The following is an 8,795-nucleotide window of genomic DNA, read 5'->3' on the forward strand; positions in this document are numbered from 1 at the left end:
TATTAAGACTTCATCTGTAGAAAAAAGGGAAAGTATTTCAACCAAAATATCAGACCATTTTGATAGAAAATCCAAAAGGCACCCGCCCCCCGAGAGTTCCAATACAGATTTACCAGAATCCAGCTCTGTCCCACATTCAGGGCTGTATACTCCATCCTCACTATCAGTATACCTTGAACCTCATGTGAAAGCAACTTGGATTCATACAGTGGACTATTTTTACAAGCAATCAATAGACCCCCGAGTGTCTCCCTCCTTCCGACCCCACTGCCAATTGTTGGAACATGGTGAATTCATCAATTCAATTAGGCTTGTCAGCCATGTTTCCTGAAGTAAGATCAAGTCAAAGGATCCATAGGATTTTCTTGGCTCCAAGCAAAAAGAATTATAGCCTCTAGAATACCATAACAGTATCTTAAGATGATTTTTACTAGAGGCTCTGCTGTTGGATACCCATTCTAAGGAGTACTTGTGTATCTATCTCTGGCACCATTTCCCAGGCAGCCGTTGAAGCTGGCCCATACTATTGACCTTGTTATGGGTCTGGTTATGTAGCTGGTTTCCTGACAGCTGGGGATGTATATTCATTAACGCAGGGCATGCCACAGATACCTTATAGCCCCTTTTTCCCAGGCTTCTGTTTCCCCCAAAACGGATACCAGGCCCAAGTTTGATTTCAATAGTATTTCAGCAATATTCGTATCTGGAGAGAAAGGGAATTTTACCACTTCAATCTCATCTGTGGAGAAATATTTTAGACCTGGGATGGATTTCATTTCCAGTAAAATCCTCGAGCGGTTCAGCAAATACCCCATTCGGGGCATCGGTGACAGTCTTCATACATATACTGTCATATCTTTACTTCGTTTTGAGTTATTTAGACTTGTATTGCCGGCATCTGGCTTTAGCTCCAAGACTATAATGGTATAGTCAGTGTGAGGGCATGGAGAGCCATGAAGATATCTAGTTAGGTCTTGCTACCTTCTTTGACCACACTTTTGGCAAACCTGATTTCCCCATCAAAATGGACTTTTTTCCATAGTTCTCTCCCCACTCCTACCATGCAGGATACTCCCTGATAACACACCATTAATAGTCTTATTGGTGACTTGTATAGCGAGTCACACCCAATTCCTGCAGCTTCTAAGCAGTTGAGTGGGAATCAAACCAATATTCCCATAATATTGTATGTGCACCACAACATGCTTGAGATTCTCCTATAAAGAGCTCCACTTTTCCCGATAGCTTGGTCGTCCTCATATAAAATAAATACAAACATGCCTGACTTTATTCAAAGTCTCATGATTTTCTCTTGAACATTGAGATTTTTAACTCTACAACTGCTCGCATGTCACAAAAACATGTGATTCGCCTACTTTTGAAGAGGAACCCGCTGTACACATGGATCTGTGAAGCAGGAAAAGAGAAGGCAGGCAGCACATGTAACATACAATATTGATTGGTTTTGTTTTGGTGTTTATAGAGCAACCTTGTGTTCGCCAGGTGTTTTGCACTACAGGTTCCATCAGCCTTAGCCAGCCTAGTCAATTGAGAAGTATAATATCGTTTGGAGTCCAAAACATCTGGAGGGCCAAATGTTACCGACCCGAAATATAATATTATTATTATTAGGGGATTTAATAAGCTGGTGCCTAGCTACGTTAAGCAACGGTGTGCTTTGCAATTAATAGAGGGAGTACACGGCGAGGGGAGCAGTTTAAAAGGAATCAACATAAGAGAGCAGGCGCTAACGATGGAGGATGGGAAGGGTGGCCAATTTGGAAGCCAGTGATCAACAAGGGGAGGAAACAGTGGAGAACAGATCGCCCAGTCTCAGGATACGTGGGAAGTGAAGGCAGGCACGGACAGAGGTGTTAAGGAGGAGCCATTCTTTGTAAATGAGGGTCTTGAGGGCCTTCCTGAAATGTAGAAGCAAGTGGGCCATTCTTGTGTTGACAGAGAAGAGGATCCAGAGAATGGGGACATAGAGAGAGGACTGTCTTCTGGTTTTTTCCTTCCCGCACCAGCGGAATTTCATGTTTGCCCATGTCCTTGCTTCTGGAGGATTATGATATGCCTCTGGAGCTACTGAGCTGCTCAGAGAGGTATCTTGGGGATTGGAAGGCGATGGCTTTGTAGATGATGCAGCAGGATTTGAAGGTGAAACGTGCTTGCAGCGGGAGCCCGTGCATTTCAATAAGGATCAGGGAGATGTGGTTGAATTTGTGGAATCCTTTAATGAGTCATTCTATGACATGTAACACATCTCAGGAGTCCCAGGGTGGTCCCTAGAAGGCTTTCCAGGAGAGCTTTGCCACCATCCATGTGGGAGAGGTTAATGGTTTTCACAGCAGGTCTGAAGTTGGTTGCTCGGATGAAGGGCTCGATTTCTGAGGTTTTCTGCAGTATAATATAGCACTAAAATTAACTTTATGGATGCTTCTGGGTACCTTCGGTGACAGTAGATAGCTGCATTAAAGAAACAAACACCAATGCACAACAAAGACTGTGCTGGGGAGCTAACCCACGCACCTGTGAAGACGCCTGATGCCCCAGAAGCCCTCTTCCACCCTGTTCTATGTGCATGTTACGTAGGTGGCTCTGATGAGACTCTTAAGTGAGGTTGAGATTCAATTGGAAGTTTCCAACTGTGTTTCCTGCAGTGAGTGTGCACTACAAGCAAACTTCCTTGCCCTGTCTCGTTACTTTTTGAATTTCACATGCAGCATTAATACATAGGATGGCAAGATGACCCTGCCAGTAATTGGCCATCACTCAAGTTGAAGGGCCAAGGAAATGAGGGTCCCTTAACGGCAGAGTCAGCCAACCACTCTGTATATTAACCCCATTAGAACCCACAAACACCGGACAAGGGTGCTAAGGTCTCTCTTCAAATTAAAACATGAAAAATAAAGCTTACCAGAGGTATCTTTGACATAGCTCTACTCTACTTAAGCCGATGTTCTGTGTTGATTAAAGTGACTTAACCAACATGGAGAAGGGACTTCAGTAGAGCAAGTCGATAGGGATAGAAAAGTAATCGCCACCAGTAAAGGGTTCTTGAAGTTCCTGTTTCATTTAAGTGGTGCAGGGAAACCGACGCAAGTGGGTCCGATCCCCCATGTGCCTTGACTGATGCCCTGTGTGCCGGCCGGTGCTATGTTAGTGAGAGTATCGTTTGTATTATATTTGTATGTGCAATTTGCTTTATCTTGGAATAATCTGTTGGTGGGAAGGAAGCATTGTTTAGTCAGCAATCCACAAACACTGCCTGGAGCAGACATCCTTCGTGAAGATTTCATCCTCTAATAAAGCACAACTTGAAAGCATCTGCACTATAGGTAACAGCCAGCTTGCTTTTATTGATTACGCTGCGCAACAACCTAGGACGAGAAGCGTTTTCATTTGGGTTAGGTAAGCGGTGAGTCCATGAAGAAGTTAATTTTAGGCATCACAAGCAGGTTACAGCAGCCACCTCATTGTGTTCCTGTTGCTCATGCTGGAGGGGCTTTCAGCATTACAGCAGGATCATGGCCGGCACGGGACAGGCCCATTGAACTGTGGCTGCTGGCAAAAGCAGAGAGAGGGAAAGTGGGAGGACAAGGGTCCAGGGACGTCATTTCCCCAAAATTCCAGGGTTAGCGGAAGTGACATTGCATGCTCCCGCCCACGAGTGACACCACAGGAAGTGACATCATTTGACCCCTCCCCCCCAGTGGCATCACAGAAAGTGGCATCCTAAGGCATTATCCCTCAGTACACTAAGAAAAATATGGTTACAATATCAATGTCATATGACACACATGTAATACAAGAATTGATCATCATATGTAACAGTGTGTCAAGGCCCATATTATCATGGAAGTGTATGAACCCAAATGATAAATACCCTCTTTATGTGGATCTGCCCTGTTATTTTAACATGACTACAGAGCGAAATCACATTCTGGGGGCACAGGGGTGGAAAGGCCGGTGTAAGGATAAGGGAAAGCTAGGATAGAAGGTGAGAGAGGGAGAATATTTCACCAAAGAACACGTTTTCTTATACAGTTGCTCTTTCTTCACGGTTCTGATCATAAAACTTAAAATGTTGTAAAAGCATTCCATCCAGACCCAGCAAGGTCACCAAACATCTCAGAGAGCGGCTGTTGCTGACTGACTGTACTGGGTGTTAGGCCTAGCCAATCACAACACTTATGCGTACATACCTACCTATTAGAGGACTACTCAGCGTGCCCGCTCTGGTTTTCCGATTAAAAGCATCATGTTCGGCTATTGTCGACTTTACTCTCTGGACAACAGGTATCCCCCATCTGCAAGAGGACCCCTGCTCCTTATGTGCTGATGGCAGGGATCCGCTATCCCACAGTGGCTGGAGGTCAAATTGGGAACAGGCACAGCGCCACCTGAGAACATGGGGTGCACAAGTCTGGGGTTCGGCTCCTGTGCACTTCACCCCTCTAGTGAATGCTGTGGACCTGAGCTGCTCAGCGCTGGTCCTCTAAACTGCAGCAAAAGAAAATCTGGTACAAGACCAGGGGGCTCTGTGTGCAACCAACCTACTTGCACACTTTACTTTTGCTTTCTTTCCCCGATAAGTCAGGGGAAAGTGTGAACGCAGTGCCCCACTACCAGAAATAATGCAGTCAAGTACCCCGCATTTGGGGACATTGCAGGAGCCCGGGTTAGCAAATCCGATGTGCAATGGATGAGCCTCACCTCATCCTGTGAGATCTGCCTTTCTGATCACAGATTCTCCCCTGCAAGGTAAGTATGAGTTGCAAGCGGAAGGGCAGGGATTGGGCCTGTTCTGGAAGCCTAGCTAAGCAAGGGTGGGAAGGGATGCCTTGACGTAGCCCTCCAGGAAGCCCTGAGCATCTGCAGAGCTGCTTGTCCCACGTTTTGGGGTGAAGATTCGGCAGGCAGAGTCTAGCAGAATAGGCACATTGTAGCACAGTTCCTTTCTCCCATCGGGGCCCTGCATACATTCGGGCCTGGCCGCCAGCCAGCAGGTCCAGTCGGATAGCAGACCCTCCTCAGCATTTGGGGACATTGCAGGAGCCCGGGTTAGCAAATCCGATGTGCAATGGATGAGCCTCGCCTCATCCTGTGAGATCTGCCTTTCTGATCACAGATTCTCCCCTGCAAGGTAAGTATGAGTTGCAAGCGGAAGGGCAGGGATTGGGCCTGTTCTGGAAGCCTAGCTAAGCAAGGGTGGGAAGGGATGCCCTGACGTAGCCCTCCAGGAAGCCCTGAGCATCTGCAGAGCTGCTTGTCCCACGTTTTGGGGTGAAGATTCGGCAGGCAGAGTCTAGCAGAATAGGCACATTGTAGCACAGTTCCTTTCTCCCATCGGGGCCCTGCATACATTCGGGCCTCGCCGCCAGCCAGCAGGTCCAGTCGGATAGCAGACCCTCCTCAGCTGACAGGTCACCCACTTAACAAGAGCGGCCACCAGCCCACCACAGGCACACACGAGTGCACATCAAGCACTGTCTCAAATTCAATTTTCTTGCAGGCCGGGCGCTGTGGCGGGCATGGTGGATATTCTAATTCCGCCCGGCTCGCCCGTGAATTCTTCGACTGCAGGCAGTAGGTAATATTCAATATCATTGATCACACACCTGAGCTCCTCTCTCCACTCAGTGCTGTGGGCGGGGTCAGGTGCAGGCCTGCACTCAGTCAGCTCACAGACATGTCCTGCTCCTCCTGCCTGCAAACAAAATGGGTGGATCCCAGAGCCAGTCCAACGGCGCGAACGTGATGTGCGTGTTACTTGGCAACTCCCACTTGCTGCTGATTGGAGGATTGGATAGGGGTAGCAGCCGATTGGTCAGGGATAGTAAGCCAATAGCCAGGGGTAGCACTTGATACCCCTAAATGACGTCCATGCAAGGGTCCGACACTGGGTCACAGACAATAGCACAGTATGAAGGGTGGCGGGAGAGACCATCCGCAGAGGAGTGGGGAAGAATAACAGTCTGCACTAAGTGCAAACAGTCACTGAAAGGAGTGGGAAGGGTGCAGAACAAATGCCTCTGTTCTTTTGACACAGATCACCTTCTAGAAAGAGAGCAGCACACAGTACCATGATCCTGCACGCATTAACGCAGCAGCAAAGGTTTCTTACGGAGCTTGCCGCACGGCGCCAGTGCGAACACTTCTATTAAAGTTCTGGAGAGGGGGATTTGACCCCGTTACTACATTGAGCTACCAGCATCAGATGTATTGTTTCTTGCATTGAGTCATATACCCATTGAGGGTAGCAATTGTGCTGTTCAACACATTACTCCTGATCAATATTGCATTGGAATCACGCCTTGAGAACGACCTCAACAGGTCGAAACACGTGTCAGCTGTTTAGTGAAAAATAAATTGGATTTTGAGGCTATTTCTGTATTAAGCTTTATGGACTCCACAATTGGAATTTTGGGATCTGCGCACTGATGACACCTTCCATATTTAATCCTATGTTTACCTGTACTGGTGTTTACTAGGGGACATCAGTGGAAGATTATCAGAGCAGCAGGCCATCAAACTTGCTCTAACTTTGGTATCAACCAGCGCACTGGCTACTCCAATCTGTCTTATACCTTGTATCTTGAATTGCGTCCGCCCCTCTAGCCCCACCTATCCATCCCCTTTCAGAGCGCCTGAAGAGGAGACCATGCAGATGGCAGTGGTGCACGGTAAACATCTCAGTAATATGCTATCCGAGCAGTCGCACCAATGTCAGTGCAGGGGAAGTTATGTGGTGTGGATAGCAAGAGATGGACAACTAGATGCACTCGCAGAGAAGCATCTCAGTGTGTGGAGGAGTTAACCAGGAAACAGAGACATTTCCCTATCTATCTGCGATTATAATGATTCCAAATACAGCACACTACTTCATTATAGTATCCTGTTCCTGTCCCCACCGTCCGTATGTGTTTGTCTGTTTTTCTTCTATGTTATTGCATCTCTTATTTTTAAAATCTGGTGTTTCGCATTAAATCTCATATGTCTACTTGTTCTTCATGAATGCTCATTACCAATATTTGTATCAATCTGCATTAACTGTTAGATCCACTGTTATTATTATTTGCCTTGTATTACATTTTTCAAATAAAAACTTTTCCAAACCAAAATAAATAATGATTCCAAATGTATGCATTAAGGCTGTCCTACAGACGTGGGTACTAGCAGATAGGGAAAGGAGTGGCAGGAGGCCCGTGGCAAGGCCTGCGTATGTCTCTAGGTGGCAGGAATAGCAGGGGCCGCTCACCACATTTCGCAGAGGGTCCCGTCGTTTTAGGATACACCGAAGCCCCAACTCTACAGCAAAGATGGCGGGCGATCTGCAGCTGTTGGGAAATGGGTGAGCGTATAGAGACCCATTTTATGAAAGGAAAGCAGGCCCAATGGCCTGCTTTCCTTTCATAAAATGGGTAGATGGTAAGATATGTAACTCCTAGCCTCTTTCCGCCATCAGTATGCGCTACCATATAGAATGGCAAGCACAGTGCTAGCGCCTTCCTGTTGTTAAGCGCCTTGCTACTCTCGAGCTAAATTTGCGCTTTAAGCAACACAATACACATAAAAATTATACACTTGCTCCAACTTCTTGAGTTTCGACATCCCTGCGCTTTGCATTTGCTGCAATTTTTCAGGTGTTACAATGTGTTGATCAAGGAAGAGGGAAGTTCGAATATAGCCCATTGCAGAAATTAAGCTCAGAGGAGATGATGGGTTTATTACCAATAGGAAATTGGTGTAAGCAGTTTGAAGCACTCCACTTGTGTATAAGCGCTTTACAAATAAACAATTACAATTACAACAATTTTAAGATGCTTGATACATCTTATTCCAGAGTACGGAGGCAAAACTGAGGGGAGCCAGGGGTCAGTTGTCTCCATATCAAAGTATTCATTTGGACAAAAAATATCTGTTTTATCTGAGTTGTGTTTAGGTTTATTGTCCTATCTTAATAGCCCTAAACTGTGCTTAATCCTGTAGCGCTTCATGCACTGCAGGTGACGACAGAGGAAACCACAAAATGGAGGAAGCACCCCGAAAACTCGGGCAGGGTCCTCCTCCTCCGTCCCCCCTGGGTAAGGGGGAGGGTCCGGCCGAAGCGCGGCAAAAACGCCTGAAAACCCGAGAAGGGCCAACAAAAGAAAGGGGCAGGGGATGCCCCTTTATAACCGGCGGGCGTCCTGCTGCAGAAAGCATCCAGCCCCTGCAGAAGGACGCCCGCCATAGAAGAAAGGAGGAATTTGTGTTTTCGTTGAAGGACTGCCAGACGAGTGGAAAAACGGAGCAGCTGAGGGGCTACCATCTCGCCAAGGAGACGACCGCGAAGCCGCGGTGCTGGTGCATGGGGCCGCCGCGCAGGAGTGCAAGCAGCATTTGCTGCTCTGAGAGTCCAGGAAGCTTGAGGCAGGAGCTGGAAGACAACAGAGGCGATGCAGCGAGGGTGCCCGGGACAGCCGGAAGGAGCCGCCAGCAGAGTAGGGCAGTCGGCAAGCAGCGAGGACTGCGGAGCGAGACGGAAAAAGCACACGTTCACGGGTAAGGCATCGACGTGGCAAGAATGAGCTTGGGTCTGCCTGCCTGCCTGCCTGAGCTAGAACCATGGCACCAGGGGGTGAAAAAGAGCATAGCATCATGGCCGACAGAGTGAATCAGTAATTCGGTCTGTGTTGTGGGAATCAATTTGGTCGGACTCGGAACAATTGAGAATTCTTAATACAGCAGGCTGCCTGGGTGAAAATACTGATCACTGGGGAGATACTATTATGCCAGCTCGACGCGGA

General features: G+C 47.5%; 1 pseudogene; it reads right to left on the reverse strand.

The window, feature by feature from the left end:
- Positions 1 to 4,600: 4,600 nt before the first annotated feature.
- LOC138448166 (U1 spliceosomal RNA) lies at positions 4,601 to 4,775 on the reverse strand (annotated as a pseudogene).
- Positions 4,776 to 8,795: the final 4,020 nt, after the last annotated feature.

The sequence above is a fragment of the Ambystoma mexicanum genome, chromosome 3q (assembly GCF_040938575.1).
Source record: "Ambystoma mexicanum isolate Mex_15411 chromosome 3q, UKY_AmexF1_1, whole genome shotgun sequence".
NCBI classification, from domain to species: Eukaryota; Metazoa; Chordata; class Amphibia; order Caudata; family Ambystomatidae; genus Ambystoma; species Ambystoma mexicanum.